The following is a 23,439-nucleotide window of genomic DNA, read 5'->3' as shown; positions in this document are numbered from 1 at the left end:
ACTTTCATTAGAATGCGTTCCCTTTAATTATGCATTGTAATTATATCTCTGTAAGGTTTACAGCAGTTTTGTTATGCTATAGAGATGTGCTATATGAAAGAAAATTAGGTCCTGCAGTGGGTCTCTATGAGAACAGATTTCCATCCAGCTGATGGCTGCTTTGCTAGCCTTTATTTTGTTTTCTTACTGGAAATTATTTTTCCATCACCAAATAACCAGCAATCCTTACAGTTCAAAGCAGTCTTAATTTGTTTAAATCTGATGTGTTTGGAAGATCACAGCCAAAGGCTACTTCCACCCCCTCCTCCAAGCCCAAATGTTCAAAGATGATTAGGCAGCTGCTGTTATTTGCCTGAAGGGGCAGATCCAGTCAAACAGCGCTTACTCTTCACAGTTTCTGCAGATCTAATTAACTAGGCCTGCTTGATGCCAATACTATCCTGTATATCTTTGTGTCTGGAGGTCATATCCCTTTAAAATGCCTATTTGCACTATTGGATGGTCTGGAGTAACTAGGGTTGCCAGCTCTAGGATAGGAAATTACTGGAGATTTAGTAGTGGTATCAGGGAATGGTGATCAGCAGGTATGTGATGTCATAAAATCAACTTTCCAAAGCTACCTTGTCCTCCATGGGAACGAGGGTCACCAGCCACCTGCTGGAATCCAGGGAGGGATCCTGGACATGGGAGACACCATTGGGCAATGGTACTATATTACTTCCAGGGAAACTTAAATGTGATGTCACCCCTTTCTAGAAATTGCAGAAAATTCTCTGGTAAAATGTCATTGCCAAATGTTGATTTTTAATTTTATCTCCTTCTGCCAACCACGAGAGTGCCAGTGGGCAATGGGGTATGGGGGCAGGAGATCTCCCACCCCTAGCTATCAAGTGGCCAACCTAAAGGGAACTGATCTCTGTCGTCTGGCAATAAGTTATAATTCCAGGAAAGAGGCCCACCTGGAAGCTGGCAAGCCTACAAGTAACAGTCCTCTGAACTCTTTTTATCTCATTTTGTTTACATATTCCTGAGCTGGACCAAGAACTTGTAGCAAGCTTTCCCACTCTAACAGCACTGTAGTTTCTGCTTAGGGTTCACAGTTTCAGGATTTGTTAATTAGACAGAAAAAGTGAGTAAACGTTTGTCACTAATAAGATACATTCATTATGCTGAAAGAACGGGTAGACTTGCCAAATGTTCCTCAACATTACAATAATGACTTAGAAAAAACACTCCCGTGTTTACATTCAATCTAGTAATAAGAGCTGCAATTGTGATGATGTTGCTGATAGTTAAAGATGATTTTAAAGATGGTTTTAAATGGCTTAATGTATTATTTTAATTGCGTGTTGTTTTATTGATGATATATACCACCCTGAGCCGGTATGCCAGGAGAGTGTTATATAAATGGAATAAATAAATTTAAACATTAAACCCAAGCTACCCTGTTGGTAATAAAGTAATACATCAAAAATAGGCTACACTGAACTTTCTTCACTGAAAAGCTAGTTTCCTTGCAGGGAGTTTTTATCCAATATAAGGAACCATTTAGAAATATGATCTTCCATCTGCATTCTGGGGTGAGACTGTATAGGATTGAGACTGTATCTTATTCAGTCTCTGTTCTGTAGACTCTTAAATACCCTGGATTCCACAGTTTAGTTATCAAGATAGGACTAACTACCCTGAGATTACATTCTGATTCCATAAACTTGCATTCTGATTGCATATAAGTGCAGTTTTATACACGCGGAGTGGTCATATGACATCTGGCCTTACAGTGCGTCCACAACAGCTTGATTCTAATTTCATGATGTGAAATGTCATGGTGTGCATGTACTGATGACAGGACAACATCCAAGGATTTTCTAGAAGAATTTGAGGTTGTTTTGACACTGAAAATATTAGCAATGTAAGAAGGGGATGACAGAGTTGGCTGGATGGAGTCACTGAAGCAGTAGGTGCAAACTTAAATGGACTCCGGGGAACAGTAGAGGACAGGAAGGCCTGGAGGATCATTGTCCATGGGGTCGCGATGGGTCAGACACGACTTCGCACCTAACAACAACATGATGTTGTTTCTTGCTTTGCCTTTTGTATTACTGAGATATGCAGAGCAATCTTCTGAATTAAGCCGTTGAATAATCACATAGTTATTGTGTTTAGGAGTACAGCCTTAATATTCCAAAAAGTCATATATCTGGAACTGACATAGTAATGTGTCAAGAGAGATCTATTGCTTATGCTTGGTTATTAGGTCAGAAATGTTTAACTTGTTAGCTTTTTAAGACATCAAAGCACTGCTTCTCATTGTGAACTGTTCTAGTTCTCTTCTGTGTAAAATGGAAAGCTAGGTCATTTGGGGGACAGTCAATATATTAAGGGAAGGTTTCTCATCAACTACTGGGTTGAGCTTTTTAAGATTAAAATATCTTAGTTGCTCTCTAGAGTTAGGAATAAGGTCCCCCAATACCTTTCTTCTTTTTATGAGTTCCATCCCATATAACCTCCATCTTCATGATAATTTTAGATGTTTACATTACAATGTAAGGTTGGATGTCCAAATGACCAGTCTTTCAAATAGGCTTAACCAGCCTCTAAACTTGTTGTGAGGATCAAATGAAGGTGAGCAAAGTGATATACACTTCCTTGGAGAAAGAACCGACTTAAAAATGTACTAAATCCATAATATTATTCCACTGATAATCTAAATTCATACCAGAATTCCTCCCAGTCTTGACTTTTATATCCATACAGGTGCCTTCAGCCGAAACTAGATGAGGTAATTAATTTACAAAGAACAAGTGGGTTGAAACTGTGTTTACTGAATTTTTTCCCCTGACTTAGCACACAAAGCTCTCATTGTACAGGACATCATTGTCATCCAGTCAAAGTGAGTCAGAGACTGAATTTTTCAGGACGCATGCCAACATCTCTGGTTAATTATTCCTTTATTCCTCTTTTGTGATAAGTTGTACCGTTCCTATGGCTGTAGTTTCAATTGTCCCCCTTATATGTCTCTTCACGCTTCTGGTGTTACAAAGGAATATCTACATGGCATGCACAAGAGACCAATTAGGGGCCTTTAGTGTGTTAACAAAATGAGACAGTCAAGGTTACATTGCAGACAGAACTGGCAACAATAGCTACAATTCATGTTGCCCTCTCATTGGGTCCAGAATTTTTTAAAAGATAATTTAAATTTTTCAAAATCAACCCTTTCCTATTTACTGGATTTCTGCCATAAGGAGTGCTTAGGCAATGAAACAAAACTGGAACTCATAACTTTGCTCTTAAACACACCTTCAGTTTTGTTTTCATGGCAAACATTGATATCTGTGGTTTTCTTTCCACAGTTCTCCCCCCCCCTTTACCCCCCATTGTTGTCACTTTGCTCATATCCTGGTACATTTCTAGCTTTGATCAACCCCCCCCCCCCATTCCTCTTGTTGGCATCCTTGTTTTCTTTCAGCTGAACCCTGACCAGGAATTCCTGGATGTAGTACTGGTCCAAAATGTGACATGTGAACTAGAGTGCGCCACCAATGTCCTCAGATCCAACTGTCCCTCTGCCAAGAAGATAGAATATTGAGTGACTTTACAGGGATGTTGTGAGAACTGAAAACATTCTGAACACTTGAATGGGCAATAAAATACTATTATTATTATATAGTGGCTGAGTCTGTGAACAACAACAACAAAATGTGTACAGTCTAGCCCTGGCATGAAAACCCAAGACACAGCAATGGAGTCAAATTCAGATTTATTACATATCTGAAATGCAGCAGTGTTGTAATGTATACAAGCAACTGGTTTAGAAAATTCATTTTACCTTAATGCAGGATATTCCTTTTATGATGGTGAGGGCTTGGAAAGGGTTTCTAAGCTTTTTTTTAAAGGTTGGTGTCAACATAAAAGTAAAATAGATACTGGGTATTTTCCAAGGAGGAGTGTATTCTAGAGGTGAGGGGCCACCACAGAAAACTGGTTCCCACCAACTTCACCTCTGAAGGCAAAGGCTTGAGAGGCAGATCATAATGAACAGGCTTTACCACTCCAGTGTGTGTGTGTGTGGGGGGGGGGGGGAGGTGTATCAGCAACTGTTTCCCATGTCTCCTTTTCCCAGAGACCCAAGCTCAATCTGCTTCCTATGACCAATTGACATGCCTCAGCACATAGTAGATTTTAAAAAGCTTACCAGCTGCTAGTCTAGTAGTGGAAAACATTCCTCCATCACCTTCTGCAACTGCTGATCCTGGTCAGATGACACAAGGTTTCTCTATTGTCTCCCCTGTGTGTCATTCCTCATTCCTATAAATGTTGGAAGCAATCCTATTATTCTCATACACAGGAAGGGGAATGTTTTACTTTAATTACATGTGATTGAAAACTGTAGCATATTTCAAACAATCACAGCCAGACATTCACCAGCATCATGTATGATAATTTTCTGGTTATGTCTTCTCAAATCTCTTCCATTACTCTCCTTCTCCAATATAATACAATTCATTTTTATTAGTTATGTATTTACTTCATTTATATCCCACCATTCCCAAGGTAGTTTCCATTGTTCTCCTCTCCTCTGTTTTATTCTTGCAACAAGGTATTTTGACTATGTGTTTGACTTGATGAAGGCTGTAAAGGAAGTTTCCATTGCAGGGTGAAAATTTCAACCTTGGGTCTCCCAGATCCTAGCCTGACTCTCTAACCCAGGCATTCCCAACCAGGGGTCTGGGGAGCTCCACAGGGAGTCTGCAGCTTTTCCCTCCTGCCTTAATGGACTCAGCCACAAGCTAGGGAAGGAGCCACTTCCATTACTCCGCCTCCCCAGCATGAGAGAGTTCTCTTATGGTTTCTGCACCTGAGAAGGGGCAGAGCCTGTGCACCTAATCCCACTTTAAACTGCCTCCAGTCTTGCTCCCCCTCCCCCAGTTCTCCTCAAGCCTACCTGTTAACACAGGTGGTGATGCCACTTTCAGTGACATGTCACTTCTGGGGTGTGTGGCAGAGAGGTATGGCCAGCCAACATCATTTCTGGGGCTCCTCAAAGCCTGAAAAAAATATTTCAGGGACTCACCCATGGTCAAAAGTTTGAGAAAAGTTGCTCTAACCACTACATCACTCTGTTCATATCAGAAGTAGTGCAAGCAAGCCTCTTGCCACTGAAGGAAATAAACCACTCACATGAACACTATTTGCACAGATAAACCAAGTCCTGCTTTGGTCTGAATTTCAGCCCACTGGCACCTGGTTATAGTAATCTTTTAAAAATATCTTCTCAGTATTTTCCATTGTCTTTCCTTCCTTTACACAATTGTGTAAGTCCTTGCCTTTATGCCTCTTCATCAGCCTTTTAGTACTTTACCTTTGTCTACTCAGGGCTAGTTGGTGCTAATCTACTGTTTTCAGTTGAAGGACTATCATAGGCATAGGAACCGAACTAGGACTGTTAGATGCCTAATGGTCCCACTCTGCAGTCTTCAAGCTTAGAATAACCAGCCCTGAGGATGTTTAACTGAACAAGCATCTATAGTCATTACAAGAAGAGTAAAAAGTACAGTGTCACAAATGGCTTCATCATCTGTTGGAGGGGTTAACCCTGGATATCACTGAGATGTGGGATGGGAGGTTCTTCATTAACTCAGGATAAACAAAATTGAAAGGAAGGGTAGTGTTATAAGCATGAGGATTAATTGTAGAACACTCAAGTTCAAATGAGCAACACTTGCTGGGTTTGTGTTCATAGAATCATAGAATCATAGAATCATAGAATCATAGAATCATAGAATCATAGAATCATAGAATCATAGAATCATAGAATCATAGAATCATAGAATCATAGAATCACAGAGTTGGGAGCTCCTGGGTCATCTAGCTCAACCCCCTGCACTATGCAGAACACTCACAATCCTATTGCTCATCCACTGTAACCTGCCACCTCCTTAAGCCTTCACAGAATCAGCTTCTCTGTCAGATGGCTATCCAGCCTTTGTATAAAAATTTCATAAGATGGAGAACCCACCACCTCCCGAGGAAGCCTGTTCCACTGAGAAACCACTCTAACTGTCAGGAACTTCTTCCAGATGTTTAGACAGAATTTCTTTTGAGTTAATTTCATCCCTCTGGGGCAAGAGAGAACAACTCTGCTCCATCTTCTATATGGCACCCTTTTAAATACTTGAAGATCCCCTCTGAGTCATCTCCTCTCCAGGCTAAACAGACCAAGCTCTCCCTGCTGTCTCTCAACTTCTTAGGGGAGTTGGAGGAGATAAAACCAGCCTACCAGGAAACAAGGGGGGCAGGAGAATGAAAGCTTTTGTGAACTTGTAGTGACCTTGTAGGAACTGAAAAAAGAAAGGTTGGCAGGTTTCTGTGCTATTTCTGTACTGACCGCAGTCTTGGTCCTATGGGAATTCCACAGGCTCTTAGACCAAACATTAAGAAATACAATTCCTAGGTAGATATTCTCTGCACATTTTCCTGGGAGAAGGTGTCAAGCTGGGAACTAGCTGCCAATCCATTTTCTTTTTTATTTCTTTTGCTGGCCTAAAATAAGGACCAGCCGTACCTCCTAATAAAGGGTAGAGGAAAGAAAGGGGTAAACCATTCTATAGCATTTTTCTCCACAACTATAAAAGAAATAAGGGAAAATGCAAGTGAAATAGCAGCATAATTTCCATGTCCCTGATGGGTTTAAAGCTATGAACTGATTTCCATGTGAGGTTTAAATGTGATGTGGAATTGCCAAAATCCAGCTATTAAATTGACTCTGGCACATGTGACATTTTTTTTTATAAAAGAGAAACTCAACTGTATGATATCATTAAGCGGAAAAAAGTTTGTTGCATAAATTTTACTAAAAATGCCTTTCTGACAGGCGGACTTTAAGGCATTTAATGGCATTAAAATGTGATGTGTATCACTGAAAAAAAAGAAAAAAGAAAGAAAGCCGCAAGTATGACACCCAGGATGGGTCAGTGCTGCAACCTAGTTATTAAGCTGCAAAATAACCATTTGCTTTAACAGCCAGAGGAAATGCATTTCAAGAAATCCTTTCCCGTGGGAAATTGGTAAGTGGGCATTGGTCAGCTCCAAAATGGGATTTAATATTTTCATCAGACTTTATATAAACAGAACACATTACAAAATTGTAGCAAACAGATTTCACCAAGCACATAAAACAATGAATTCAAGACAGGCAGAACAACAGGGGGAAACAAACCTCCTAAGCAGATCTTCACATACTTTATTTGTATAATAAAGTATGTGTTTGGAGGGTTTAGCCAGGCACAATCTATAGGGTACCCTGATCTAGATAGCCCAGTTGTCTGATCTTCTTAGATTTCAGAAGCTAAGCTGAGTTGGCCTGATCAGCATTTGGATGGGAGACCTCCAAGAAATACCAGGGTTGTAACAAGGAGGCAAGCAAACTACTTCTGGACATCTCTTTTCTTGAAAATCCCACAGGGCTACCATCAACTGGCTGTGACTTGATGGCCAAAAATATCTGAAGGGTAGCTGGCCCTTCAAGGAAACACTAAGATCATTTCTTATATCCAGCCTGCTAAAATGGAAATCTGTGCCCACATGGACATCGTGTAGAAGCCTCATGTAGAAGGCCAGAAGCCTCTGTGGTTTTTCTCTGACAAGAGCCACTATCTCCATATGAGAAGTTGGGTAAAGTTGTTTTAGCCTCCCAAAATAGAACCAATGAAAAGCAGTTGTAGCAGGAGCCAGATCTCATTACTCTGGTGTCGTTTTGGTCTTGACTGTATTAGTGCAATACTGTGCATTTATGCTGACCGGAAAAGATTTGTCACGCCCTCCTTGCCTCAGATGCAAGGAGCTACATCAGCTTATCTCATTTGCCTGTGCCGTCATGGCAACAAGTGCTTAAGACCAGGATCATCACTGTCTTCATATGGTGTATTAATTCAGCCATTACCTCAAGCCTGTTATGGCATGAAATAATTGGCAGTGTTGTTTTGAATTTCAAATCTCTTACCTGTCCTAAAAATGGAGCCACAAGACAGCTCCTAGACTATTCATTTTCTAAGCACATCCATGATGCACACAGCAATGAATACTTGGCAACTTCTATTGAGCAGGGAATACTTGAACTTTTTGATGCAAATTTCATTGACAAAACATGATCAGCATAAAACCAAGCAGAAAGCAAGCCAATTTAATAATGTAGTAGGAAAATAATTTAAATAAATTGAGCCTTCTTGTATTCCAGTATAAATGTTTAAAGATTTTATTAACACAGCATAAGCTGCTATCGTTTGTTTGCTGGTGAATTGATAGCTATCTTTTCTGACAACTGTCTTGCAGTGTAGAAGACGAAGACAGGACCTACCCTCTGACTTACAAACTAAAAAGGTGAGCTATAATAGGAGAGGAGAGAGGAGAGAAGGAAGATTGGCTTGATGCTCTCAGAAGGACCCTGGAACTTCTCTCTGATAGGTGCCATGCCTGTCTCTCATTGGGGTTCTTACATGAATAGAGAAGGGGTGACTCTCTTGCATGCCTTCTGGCTAGAATTGCCACCTTCCAGGTGAGCAAACAAATACCAAAAAAGTGTGTGTGAACTTGGCTACCTAACTAAGTAATTTATTCCTGTAGCGTATTTGCAACAGGAATTATAATAGATATCACAAAGCAACCGTTATATGGACAAGTACATATGAATCATCATCCCAAGCCAATTAAAATGTACAGAACAAATAATACAATTATAAATGATCGAGAGAAAGAACACAGAATGTTGACACAGCCACCAAAGCTTGCCAGCATTATACAATTCTAAAAGTGTCTTTCTTATCTTCTCATAACAAGATAGCATTGAAGGAGACTTCGCATCCAACCCCTGTTTCACCCCTTATCAGTCTTCTTTAAGGGGCAGACCAATGCTATGCAAATCTGTAAGTCTATGAGTCACAAAAGACCCCTGATGCTGTTGAAACACACCACAAATGAATGTTGAAAAGATAACCAATTTCTCAGAATTCAACAGGGAAAATAGCCTTTCTATGGGGAAGAAACTTCAATAAGCCTTATTTCAGAAGTTTCAGACTTTGAGCCATGTTCATGCTGACAGAAGCAAGATTGCTGCAGCTGTTCATTCGCTGTCTGAAGGCTGGAACAGACCAATCTTCTCCTTTACTGTTGCATTTTAGTCCTTTAGTTAATGATAGAAACAAGAGCATTCTTCCCTTCCTTCCTTATAAATGTTGCACTTCCACCTTATACATGTTGCACTTCCACCTGTCAATCAATTCAGGCAAATTTCTCCAACAGTAAAGATCTCGCAATTACCGTTTTTTTTTTTAAATGCATACTTCTCCGTTGCAATGCCTATGCATCGAATCATAGGTGCATAGTGCTTTCTGGATCCCACCCTTGACAAGATCACGTCCTTTGATAAATTAGAAAATTAATATTATTCCTGATTATTTTTTTTTGGGGGGGGGGAAACTTTCAAGAAGCATGCTTTGTTGAATAGAATTTTCTTTTATTTCTGGCATCGCCTACATACATGTCTGCCTATTCATTGCTCCAGGCAAATTCCCATTTAAAAAAAATTCCCATCCTCAGGAACAAGGGAGAGGGAGATAGGTGCAAGGATGGGATGAAGGAAGCAACTTTAGTGCATTTTAGCCTTCTGCTGGTTGCCTGCTGATTGCTCTCCGGTAGCTATTGCTTTTTAAGTTGGTGAATCCACTTTATGCAATAACTAAAGAAGTGCTTTAAAAGGGGGGATGTAGCGAGCTGTGAGCTGGATGTGGGCGACATCTTGTGCAGGAGCTGGAATATTCAGCTTGCGATTGACTGGCATGATGTTACATTTAACTGGTTCAGAAATGCCATTAGGTTTCCAGCAGCTACACAGCAGCTGTGGGAATGGCTTCTTTTAAAAATATATTAAAAAATGGATACGCAGAATCAAACAATAGGGGGGAAAAACCCAGTCTGTGTATTGCTGTCTATACACAATAATATAAAGGCGTTTTGAAGAAAAGTTCTTCATGTGTCAGCTTAGATATTCTTTATTTGATTACAGTCTCCAGTTGTAGTGTAGTGATGAGCAGCTAGTTCAGCTTGTTTCAATATTTCTTCAGACACAAATACCTTTATATAAAAGCACTGCCTGTCATTCGATCTTCCAGTATTCAAGATCTATCAATGCCAGCATGCAGGGCTATGAAGATACCAACATGGAGCATGGCAGAAAATTATCTCATTGTGAATAGCCAGCAATATACACATTGTGTTTTTTTTTCTATTTCTTTTTTTTTAAATACATACACAGAATCTAGAGCCAATACTTGAAAAATTCATTTGTTCGTTCGTTCGTTCATTCATTCATTCATATGCCGCCTTCCCTTGTGGCTCATAACAGTTTAAAGAGAACATGAAACCATTGACAGATATAATATAAATTCAATAATTATATCAATTAACAATAGTAACAGCATCAGTAAGAACAGAACTGTTCAACTGTTAACAAATTGGTTTTGTTTGTTTGCATATCTGGATTGCCCACAATATGACTGGTGGGTGCATCTGAGTGGAATGGGGGTTCTGGGGGCCCAATAGACGTTGTCAGTTACCGACCTTGACCAAATGCTTGGCAGAAGAGCTCCATTTTGCAGGGCCTGAGGAATTGTGCTAGCTCTGACAGGGCCCGGATCCCTTCTGGGAGCTCGTTCCACCTGATGCGATCCAGAACAGAGAATGATCTGGCCCTGGTGGAGGCCACACATGCTTCCTTGAGGCCAGGGATCCCCAGTCTGTTGGCAGCTGAGTATAGTGCTCTTTGGGGGGGGGCATAGGCACAGAGGCAGTCCCTCAGATATACTGTGGGAGTGGCGAAATTGATACAAGAGAGCATATATTGTTCCATGGCCCTGCTTATGTAGACATTCGTAGCAACTTGATTAAACCACTCCTTAAAAAGTTACCAGAACATCATAATGTAGATTGAGCAAAGAGGCTGCTTAGTGATGAGTCCCCCCAGGTGACAATCAGCTGGCTAAGTTTTGTGCTGCCGCCATAAAAATCCAATGCTCTAAAGTAGCATAGTTTTAAGTTCTATTTTATGATCTGTTTTAAATTGTATTACATTAAATGACCATATTCTTTTGGTCTCTTATGTATTGACTTCATATAACTTGGTCTGAACAACTATAATAAATTTTGATTGATTGATTGATTGATATACTGGGCTTAGACTGCATATGGCCTTAAAAGGTAAGTACCAAAACCTTAAGCCTGATCCAGGATTTAACAGTAGCCAGTGCAGTTGTCAGAGAATGGGTTGGATGTAGGCCCTCCAAGGTGTTCTTGTGAGAACTCTGGCCACTACATTCTGAACCAGCTATATCATCTGTATATTGAGGGCACCCAAGTCTGCACCTCTATACCAGTTGGGCAAAGGTGCATGTAAAGATGCTGAATAAAATTGTAGAGAGAACTGCTCCCTGTGATACTCCACATGTGAGTTGGCAGCAGTTTATCATAATGTATAATTTGGCTCTCAGACAGAGCCCTGTTATAACTTTCCCCTCCCACACTAGCTGCTCATTATGCCACTTTTTCCCCCAGCACACTGCTACTTACTAGTGGTGGCAGTTCATTGCAACTAAACGTCTCCTGCAACTTTCCACCAGAACCCTGCAGCTTGCCCTTTTCCTGGGCCCAGCATACAGCCTATTCCTGACAGAAGCCAGATGACAGACATTTGCAGGACCCAGGAAAGCCTCTGTTGCAACAGTCATGTGCCAAGTGTAGAGACATACTGGTGGGAGACAGGGCCATTAGAACAGGGCCCAATTGAAGGCTGTCCCCTCATGTCCAGGAAAGCAATATGCTGCCTAGCCCCCATTACTGATTATTATCAGCAGCCAGTTGCTATATAAGCATCCACGCTGCATGTATTTGACTAGGTAACTGCTTCTTCCTTATTCCCTCAGTTTTGATTTCATATGTATGTTTTTCTCCAAAAATAGGGGGGGGGGGACGGGACAGTTTCTGGGTGTTGTCCACAATTGGCAGAGTCCCAAGCAAATTCTTTCATAACACAAATAAAGCACAGCAAAGTGCTGAGTGTTTATGCAGTGCCTTGCCAACACTTTGGATTAATGTCCAAAGCAGAGCAAAGGAAAGCCATTTCCATTTTGTTTCTAGTAACATAATCTATACTTTCCTCCTACATACCCCCTTACTCATTTGATAACTACACAGCAAATCATGAAAGGCAACTGTTCAAATTAACCCATAAATTTCAGGATCATTTCTCCATATGCTGTAATAGCATGCTCAAAATTTAGAAATATTCTTTCAAGAATATTGGCTTATAGCCAATACCACACACTCTGTTGAGGGCAGAACCTTCCAACAGCAGGAAGGGGGTTCCTGTGAGGCATGAGGCTCTTGCTTTGGCAGAGTCAGCTTTTCCTCAGGTTCCTTTTGCTGGAGGAAGGCTCCATACTTAGCTGAATGGGGTGACAGGATACAAGCTAGTAACAGGATATTCTGACATACGTGAAAAATCCCACTATGAAAATCCCAAGCCAATAATATTTGGATTAATTTTTCTAATTTTCTCATTATCTTGTAAAACACTTGCATATATTTCATCTTCTGGTCTCAGTTGAAATTTCAGTACCAATTAAATCATGTGTCAAATTTTCAAGTTTTCGCTTGTGTTTTAGCAACTGAATTCCATATTTTTGGTGAAGGGATAAATGAACAATGAACACACTCCATTGCTCCCATACATGGAGGAATCCATATCTTTATGAGCCTTACTAAGACTGTGAGAAAGCCCATTACAGATGTTACATTACTGATCTCCTAACCATAGGAAACATGGCCCTATACTCACCTGAGGGATGATGGCTTGCTGTGGTTGGAGGAGCAGTCTGCAGGAGGGTGTGTGGCAGCAGCATGTACAAGGCAGGGCCTTGTCTGCAGATATGCTGGCATTTTCATTCCAAAAGGGGAGGGGATTAAGGGCACGGGCTCGTGGCACTATAAAAGCATGGGGCGAATGGGCTTGGCCTCTTCCCTCCCCGTAGCCTCTGCCACAAGCTTCCCACTCACCCAGTGGAACCAGGTCTCAGGCATTGTACATAGCTGTATGTTTTCGTGGCAGTTTATATCTTGTTTTTGTCACAGTTGGCAGTTTTCAGTATGGAATGAAGGCTGTTTGAGGGACTGGAATCACCATTTTAGGGGCCTCCTTAAGAGATGGTACATATGTGAACTGGCACCAATCTCTCAGGGTAGGCAAGTGGGCTCACATTGCCATGTGACCAGGGGAACCAAACAGAGGCCTGCACCCAGTGGGTCCCCATTACAGCCACATTTCCTGGTTCCAGCAGGCAAGGGGAACCACTTTCCATGATTAAGACCTGGCACAGTCTCCCCAGGACACCTCTGAGACCAGGGTCCTTGCGTTGGCTGATTGCTGGAAGTGGCTCCTTCCCATGCTCTGCCAACACTCTTCCTGAAGGCCAATAAAGCTGTGGTCTTATTTAAGTCAAATACTGTTGAGTCGCGTCATCTTTGCGGGCCAAAATGTCCTCCTGCTAGGCAAACGGAAATATGCTACAGAGTCACATACTTCCTCCTTCCTTCCCTTTCCCAGCATGGATCTTCCCCTTTCTAACACAGCTAGTGTTACATGTTTTCTAGGCATGATTGGAAGCAAACTATGGTTGCCAACCTCCAGGCTGGCATTCCCCAGAATTACAGCTTATCTCTAGATGGAGAGAGCAGTTACTCTGAAGAAAATGACTGCTTTTAAGGGTGGATTCTCTGCTATGATACTTTGCTGAAGTCTCCCTCCTTCTCAAACTCCACCTTCCCTAATGTCCACCCCCGAACTGGTTGGCAACCCTCAGAGGTAACCCTGGAGATTGGAGGTGGAAGGAGGGAATGTGTGAATTCTGCATTCCCATGATGCAATCCTACAGGCATATCAAACTTTGTTTCAAAGAAGGCTTTTATATAGTTAAATGTTTTATACCTTTACGTTTTTTTTTAAAGATGGTTTTATTTTTCAACAGTGTTTGGCTTGTTCAGAAAAATAGTCTGAAGATTTTGTGTTTGCAAAACAGGATTTTGAACTTTTCTCTCCAGAAACAAAAAATGTTGACACACTGTTCTTTGAAGCAGTTGTGAAATTATTAGCTCTGGTTATATCATATCTACTTTTTTTGAAATATTATACAACTCTAAAATGATGGAAACAGTATTCTCAGTGATAATAGAATGTGATAGCAATGACTTCTACTGTTTTAAAATAATTCATTGTGAGGTATAATATACTTGCAAGGTGATAAAATTATCTAACTCACTGACAGGGATAGGAAACTTGGTAATCTGTACCAGAAAGTAGACTTGTAGGACATGATCCTGACATTTTGGATTCATGCTATTTTTATCACCATAAAATCAAATGGACCCATGATCCACACCAGGCTTTGGATTTAGTGATGTTTGGCAGAGCAAACAGGAAAGTAGTGGGAAAAAATGAGCAAAGTATTTATGAGATGTTAAAGGTATAAAGCCAAAACATCCACTTACATAAGCATGACTTCTCTTTTAATTCTTCCTTGATCTACCTGTCTACCTCATTTTTACCCCAGTGTTCTTCCAAGAACTTAAATGGTTCTCCCCTCTTTTTTATTTTCAGAACAAATCCTCAAGGAAGGAAGATAATAAAGTGCGACTAGTTCAAATACACATAGAGTTTTATGGCTGAGTGGATTTGAAACTGGATGTTTGGTGAGAAACTGTCAGAGTCCTTTTTCTGTCATCCAGTCCAGTATAATTCATTGGGCTGGAGTCTGGAAAAGAAGCCACCAGAGTTCGATTCAACCATTCATAGCTAGAATGACTTCCCAAGAAACACATAGGGCTGTGTATTAACCTGAAAAATATGCTATGGGAGTCTGTATGGTGCAGTCAGTAGTATCAAACTAAGGTCAGGTTCAAATCTTCATTCTGCCTTGAAGATTGCTATGTTGCTGTCCATTCTTCCTTGAACCTTGCTGGGTAACTGCCTTGGTCTGATTGCATACTCTCAGCCTTCCCTACATCACAAGGTTGTAGTGAGGATAAAATGGAGAATGGAAGAATGCTGTTAAGCACTTTGGATCCTGTTCCAGAGCAGCCCACTGACCCACAAGCACTATTCTGTTTTGAGTTGTCTGTGAGGTCAAGATACGTATTAGTCATCCCAAGTCTCCTCATAGCTATGCACGACTCTCCTGAGCTCATCTGACTCCCAGAGGGATTTCTCACCTCTCTAGATATTTGTGCTGCTGCCACAGCTTCCGATAAGAGGGCCAGCACTCCTAGCAATCCATTCTCATTGTTATCTATAGGCTCTGCGAGAGCCTACACCCCCTACTTTCAGTTCAACTAGAGTTGTGTTTATACCCCACTTTTCACTACCTAAAGGAATCTCAAAGCAGCTTATAATCGCCTTCCCTTCCTTTCCCCACAACAGACACCCTGTGTGGTAAGTGAGGATGAGAGAGCTCTGAGAGAAACTGCTCTGTGAAAAGAGCTCTAACAGGACTGTGACTAGCCCAAGGCCATCCAGTATGTGGAGGAGAGGGGAATCAAACCTATTTCTCCAGATTAGAAGCTGCTGCTCACTACACCAAGCTGAGCATTGCAGGGATGGCTTGATGCAGGAATCTAGCAATCCACTGATCAACCCCCTCTCTTCCACTGGCACCTTTTCAGTAACATGTTTTAAGTTGGGTTTATTTTGGTTATGGAGAACAAACTCCCAGCAGATAAAATAATAAAGTTTATATTAAAAAGAAAATGTCCACACATATACGCTGCACAACAACGGCTCAAACAAGGTAGCAAAGCAAAGGTGTATATATGCATTGCTCTGCCTCTTCTCTGAAATCTTGTTGTTATTCTGGGTTAGGCTTGTTACTCTTAAAATTAATTATCCTATCAATCCTATTGTATGTGTGCCAAGTGCTTAATGTAGCTTCAATTCATGGCAACTTTGTGACTCAATATCTTCTGAAACATCCAATCTTTAACACCCCTGCTCAGGTCTTGCAGTCTGAGGACTGTGGCTTCTTTTACGGAGTCCATTCAGCTCAAATTGGATCTTCCTCTTTCTGGCTGCTTTGTTCAATTCTTGCTAGCATTATTGACTTCTAGAGAAGGGTAGCATTTGCCTGTGGTGCTATTTGCTTATATGCCATTACAATATCTAGTGCCATGAAGAAGCAAGTGTGACAAGCAGTGTGATTAGTATAAACAATGCTTTGCAAAGATGCACCTTATCTTTGGTGGCAACATGTGTCCTTAACTCTGTTGATTGGTAAAGATCACTGTCCGTTAATTATCTGCCAAGTCACTGTCTCTTTGTTATCCTAAAAACAATCAAAAGCTATAATAATCACTAGATTTCAAAATGTTTCCTGATATTCTGTCATTTTTAACTCAGGATAGTTACAATAAATGTGTTAAAGAAAGAAATATCTACAGTTCAGTTAATAACCAAACAGGGGTGGCGATGTGCCATCAAATTGCTGTTGACTTAAGGGTTTTCAAGGCAAGGGGTGTCTAGAGGTGGCTAGCCATTGCCTGTTTTCTGAGATTTGACAGATCAAGTTGCCTGGGTCATCTAAGTCAGGGAAATATCTAACGCCCATACATAATATCTAATACCATATATCAAAAGAACCTTGCGCTGTGCTACCTCCAACTAGCTGTAGATCCCTGGCCCCAAAGAAGCATGTCAGACCTCAACAAGGGCAAGAGCCTTCTCGGTCCTGGCCCCCACCTGGTGGAACAAGCTCCATGAAGAAATCAGGGCCCTGCCCAAACTCCCACAATTCTACAGGGCCTGCAAAAGGGAGCTCCTCCACCAGGCATTTCCTTGAGGCTGACCGACCACAAAAGACCCACTGGTCCCCCCTCAGATATCCCCTTCTATGATCGAACAACCTGACCTACAAAAAACTTTGCCAACTTTACTGTTCCTGTTAAAATATTGTCCTGGTTAACAAGTTATGTTATGATTGTTATACTTATTCTGTGCAATTACCCTGTGTCATTCTATGTAAACCGGCCCGAGCCGTATGGAAGGGTGGTATAAAAATCGAAATAAATAAATAAATAATACATAATAATACAAGTAATGTTGTTTATGTTAGTAATATCTCAAACCTAGTTTATTTCATACCAGAAAAGTCTTAAAACAGGCTTGCGGTAGCCTGCCTTTTTATGATTTGCTTGGCTTGTCATGCTACTGAGCATCACCAACCTAGCTCCACATTGGAGAAGGTATTTACTATCTGTTACAAAAGCCTCTTTCCAGATAGATCTCCACTGTTCCTTCCCAGTCCCAAGCAGTGAGGTGTTCTGGATGCATGTAATAGTAATACACATATTAATATAAGAGCTGAACATGCATTTCTCTTTGTTTCTGAGCACTCAGGGTAGGTATTTGAATGTTCCACTGTACTCCATTCCAATCGAGTGTGTAAGCTATAGGGAAAGGGCAGGTTGTGTTATATTAAAGAAGCAATGGTAAATATATAACATTCCATGCAAACAGCTGTTGCCTAGGTGACAATATAAACTCAAATAAACTCAAACTCACTGTGTGAAATGTTATTCGATTTCTGGGCCAAGATAGCTGAGCTGTGTGGGAGAGAGACAACAGGACACTGGGAACTCTCTGAAAACTGTTGTGTAAACAGTACTGAACACAAACCATTGCGAGTATTTGCAGTACAAAACCCTGAAATCCTAGGGTCAGAGACCACATGGACAGTACTCACAGAACAATGTGAAATCTTACATATTTATTTGTCTTTCATTTTTTCACTGCTGGGGTCTGATTATTATACGTTGCAATGGTTACACAGCCTGACACCGGAAATTCCCAGGGAGGGAATTAATTCCATCAAATATATTATTTCCAGTTGAAACAGTTCTTTTATAATTGGGAGATCCCTGCTGGCAAGCTGTTGCTACCATGACATAGAGTCTGGTGTTGGAAAGCCAGTCTTGTAATATGACATTGTACATCCTCATCTTGTTATGAAACAGACATGTTCACATCTGAAGCCGCCTATATGAAAAGAAAAATTAGAATTATTATATTGAATATCCCTTTGAAGCAAGAAATCTCCCCACACAGTCCCATGCCACAATTGATATTTATTTGGCTTTTTGCAGTCTGAATAAGAAACATGAGTATGTTGACCACCAAACCATTCATGGCTCCCTTTCTTGAGGAAGCTTAAACAGAGAATTTACAATATTCTCATAATATTGTGCTTTCCAGGGTTCCCGGTGATAGCTATGACAATCAGAACATTGTAAAACAGGTAGATAGTATTTGTAGCAATATCTTGACACTAAAATATATTTGTGTCCACTGGTGCAAGCCAATCATTGGCTGCTTCTCCAGGAGGAACAGTACATGTGTGTATACCTATGGAGAGGTTTATTCTATATGTATGCATGTACATACGGTTAGGATGCAGGTTCTTCTTGTAGATTATATGGTATAGTGAATTGACCCATTATGGGACAACTGTATTCACATTCCCACTCAGCTATAAAGGTTTCTTGGATCATAGAAACATAGAATTGTGAGGGACTTCCAGGGTCACCTAGTCCAACCCCCTGCAGAATGCAGGAAATTTACAACTACCTGCCCACCCACAGTGACTCCAATTCCATGCCTAGATGATGCCTCCCCCCCCAAAAAAAACCAGAATCCCTGGTCAGTCTGGCCTGGAGAAAATTCTCCTTCTGACCCCAAAGTGGCAATCAGCACTTCCCTGGGCATGCAAGAGCCAAGCTCAGACACAATCCCTTCTGCCCACCCTCTTTCAATGTGTCTAAGTTCACAGAATCAGCATTTCTGTCAGATGGCTATCTAGCCTCTACTTTAAAACTTCCAAAGAAGGAGAACTGACCACCTCCCGAGGAAGCCTGTTCCACTGAGGAACCACTCTAACTATCAGGGATTTCTGGATGTTTAGCCAAAAATTCTTTTGAATTTATTTCATCCTGTATTGATCCAACCAGTTGTAAAAAGGGGGGGAACCCTCCAGGTATCTCACCCTTGCAGGAAAACTGAAACAAAAATATGGTAAGACTTTCTTTTTAAAACGTCATTAAAACTTGTGGGTGACATAGTTACAATTCCACTTTTCATAATGCTCCAGTTGTAGTAACAGTTTTGATCCCCAAAGCTGCTCTGGTGAAGCAAACTGGAAAGCTTATTCAGCAACCACTAGTAGGACATCTCTCCAAAAATCCAAATGTGATCTACACCTTAGTCATGGCTCCACATGCAGTGAAGATGCTGGGAAAAGCCATTTCCAGGTTTAGGTCCTTACTTCACAATTACTTAAATTGTACCTTCCCTTGTTTTCATCTCTTTTGAAAATGAGGTCTGAACAGCAGCTGACTGGTATCCTATCTCTATCCCAGGGTGCTTTACTGGTGTGTCTCTTCATAAAAGAAGAAGCTCTGCTCTCCTGCAAAGGTCAGACACTTTCAAATATCAAAAGAAGCCTGCAAGTCTATGATGAGAAAGGGCATCTCAAACTATACCTGAGTCAAATGCACAATCACAGTCCAAAGGCTCTCAATGCATCTTGATTTAAGCATTTTCCACAGTACAAAAACATGATTTTTTGCTCAATTCAATACTCTTCTAACCCAAATCATTCTGGGGGGGAATGTGTGCACACTGTGCTGTTAAGATGAAACCATACTGCACTTAAATCACAGGAAAATTGTTACCTCTTGAATGGTCCTTATGAAAGCCGTCTCTGCAAAGTCAGACATCTATCATTTCAACATTAAAAACTCATAACTCATGGTAAGGAGCAGAGAGCCTTTGAAGTGGGTGTGTGCAGGGTCTCTCAAGCATTGGAACCCCATTTTCTGTCTTTCCTTTCCATTCCTACCTAATAGGAACTTCAATTTTTACCTTCACTTTTTACTTCTATCATTCATTTGGGCCTCACTCTTTGACTTGGTAGTTTTGAAACCACCATGAGTACCTGACAAGAATTGTTTTCCCTAGCAAATTCTTTTCCAGCTGTTGAAGAAAAGTAACACTCCCCTTTAATTTGCAGATTGTTGCCAAGACTTCATCACATCTGTTTCCAGTCTAAAATGGGCATTTCTTCTTTCCTGCTAAACTAGAGATTCTGCCTTTCGTTGCATGTATGCTACTACAATGTTCTCTCAAAGCATAAATTCGGAGCAATGAGCAAAAGCTGAACACACAGCAATTGTAAAATGCACTGGTTGATATTACTGAAAATATTTAGAATATAAATAAAACATCCAGATTATTAGTAAAATATGTTTTGCAAATTCAAATTAGGTGAAAATATCTATAGATCTAATGCATTTTTATCCCTTCTCCAGAACACAAAAAAGCTGGGCATAGAAAAAGGATTTTATCAGGAGGGATAGGCAGTGCAGGAGGAGATGGTCTCCTTGGCCAGTCTGGCCTGGAGGAAATTCACCTCCTGACCCCAAAGTGCTGATTGGCGTTTCTCCATGCATGCAAGAAAAGGCCATGAGAACCCAGTTCAGACACAATCCCTTCTGCCCACCCACTTACAATCTGCCTAAATTCATGGAATCAAAATTTCTGTGAGGTGGCTATCTAGCCTCTGCTTAAAAACTTCCAAGGAAGGAGAACCTATCACCTCTCAAGGAAGCCTTTTCCACTTAGGAACTGCTCTAACTGTCAGAAACCTCTTCCTGATGTTTAGCTGAAAGTTGTTTTGAATTGATTTCAACCCATTGGTTCTGGTCCTACCCTCTGGGGCAACAGAAAACAACACCCTCTATGTGATAGCCCATCAAGTACTTGAAGATGGCTATCATATCAGCTCTTAGTCATCTTCTCTACACAGGCTAAACAGACCAAACTCCCTCAGCCTTTCCTCACACATCTAGCTTTCCAAACCCCTCACCATTTTAGTCACCCGCCTCTAGATGTGCTCCAGTTTGTCTACATCCTTCTACAATTGTGGTGCCTAAAACTGAACACAGTATTCTAAGTGAGGTCTAAGCAGAGCAGAGTAAAGTGGTATTATGTGATCTGGACACTATACTTTTTGTGATACAGCTCAAAATCCTATTTGCCTTTTTTGCCTTTTTAAAATCATACAAAGACCAGAAAGAATTTCAAACTGCAAAAACAAGCAGGTGCAAAGTATACTTAAAAAAAATAAAAGTACAATAAAGTTTAAGTTTCCTTCCCATAAAACAAATTGATCTCAAGTCAGCTTCAGCAATGCCAGTTGTAGCTTGAATTTTCTGAGTTGCCAATGCATAAAGTGAAAATAAAGGCAAAACAAACAAATAAAGTAAAGCTTAACCATCTTGTGAGAGTTTTCTAATAGGAAAGGCTGTTCTAAAAGCTGTCACTACCCACCCTATGCAGTACCTGCAATGGAAGTATATGAGTTAGCATTTGTCTCGAAAGACTTAGAGTCTGTGTCTTGATCTGGAATATGAGTAGGAAGATTATGATCTGTCTCTGGAGGAGGCTACTTTCAAAGAGAACAAGAAGTTCATTTGGTTTGGGTTACAGTCAGGGTGAGCCCTTTCATTATGCATGGCACTGGCATTTACAATATGTCATCGTATAGCTTTACAAATCCTGCCCCATAATAAAACTTCAGCCATAATCCAGAGAAAGTGCGTGTAATTATGATATCTTTCAAGACAAACAAAGGAGCAGAAGAGGTATAGGCCCCCCCATTAATTTTAGTTTGCCAGTTCAAATGCAACCCATTCTTACAGTTTAGCAAAACAAAGAACCACTAGTTCATCAAGTTCATTGCACTGTAACTAAACACTCTAGGTCACAACTTCATCCTCTATATTGTGTCTAATTATCAACCTCTATTAAGATAAGGGCCAGTTTTCCCATTTGGTTTCCAGGAAGAGAAGAAAAATGTGTTGAGTGTATGTTTGAAAATGTAAAATATGAATAACAAGCATGAATAGAACTGTGTTTACAAATTCACGCCCATGTCAGAGTCTTTATCCAGCGATTCTTGTACATTTATTCATCTAGCTTATATACTGCCCCCCACTGTGAAGTCCCTCTTTCCATTAGCAGCAAGACATTCCAGGGCCAATGCTACCAGTTTGGTTTCTGTGAGGTGAGAGAGAGCACTGAAGACTCAAGTCAACTTTGAAATATTTGTTTGCAGGTACAGAAGTAGTGCATGAATAAAGACAAAGCTATCCTACATTGGATCCTACTCAGAAAGAATCTACATCCCAAGGTGCTTCATCTTTCAGCTAACTCACAGCTCTGTACCTCTCTCACCAACTGAAAACTGATCTTTATGCACACACACTCTTCCATCCCTTCAATTATCAGACCTAACAATCAGCTCCCATTAAGGAACCATGTACAGCTTTTGCAAAACAGAGCAGACTGGCCATCTAAATTAATAGTGAGTGAGTGAGTGAGTGAGTGAGTGAGTGAGTGAGTGAGTTACTAATTCATCCAATTATCTAAAATGTTTTTAAATTAGTTAGTTAGTTAGTTACTAACAGGTCACAACATGTATAAAACAATATCTAACATCATTGTCACATTAAAACATTAATTTAAAAACATTTTAGATAATTGGATTAATTTAAAACTGCCTTAAATCCCCCATGAGGCAGTGCAGGTGTCAAGTACAGTGAAAGCTTGGCTGATGGTTTGGGCAGGGAGGAAAGACTTCCAGTGTCCTTTCTTGCCTCAACCCTAGGCCTGGCAGAGGAGCTCTGCTTTACAGAGTCCTGCTGGGCCCTGACCTCTCCAGGGAGAGCGTTCCACCAGGCATCTTTGACATCTTTGGGGCTGGTGATCTTCAGCAGGTTCTGCTCACTCAAACGTAAACCCCTTGGAGGGATGAAATGGAAGAGATAGTCCCTCAGGTATAAAGGTCCCAGAACTTAGGGCTTTATAGGTCATAACTAAAACCTTAAAGTTGGAGCCAGTGCAGCTGGTGTCAGAAGCTGCTCTAGCAGCATCCTGCCATGATCTCTGTGGGGAAGGGGCTTCATTGCTCTGCTTGTTATTGCCTATCTGCTATGTCTTGGAAATGCTGTGTAGACTAATTGGTAGGATTATGTTAACAGGACGGCACCAGGAGATGGGATGGGGACTAGTAGTTATCTGTGGTTCTACCTTGAGTGCCAAAAGTAACACCTGATTGTTCCTGGCTCTTGGTTCTCTTGGGAAAGTAGTTATCTCACCTTTCCTGAATCAAGGGGTGCTAGAGGATCACAGGGGGATGAGACAATTGGGAAATATATTGATCTGTATGTAGCCAGCACAAAAGTTTCAACAACAACAAGAAGAAGAGTTGGTTCTTATATGCCACTTTT

The sequence above is a fragment of the Paroedura picta genome, chromosome 7 (genome assembly GCF_049243985.1).
Source record: "Paroedura picta isolate Pp20150507F chromosome 7, Ppicta_v3.0, whole genome shotgun sequence".
NCBI lineage: Eukaryota > Metazoa > Chordata > Lepidosauria > Squamata > Gekkonidae > Paroedura > Paroedura picta.
Note: the sequence above shows the minus strand (reverse complement) of the source record.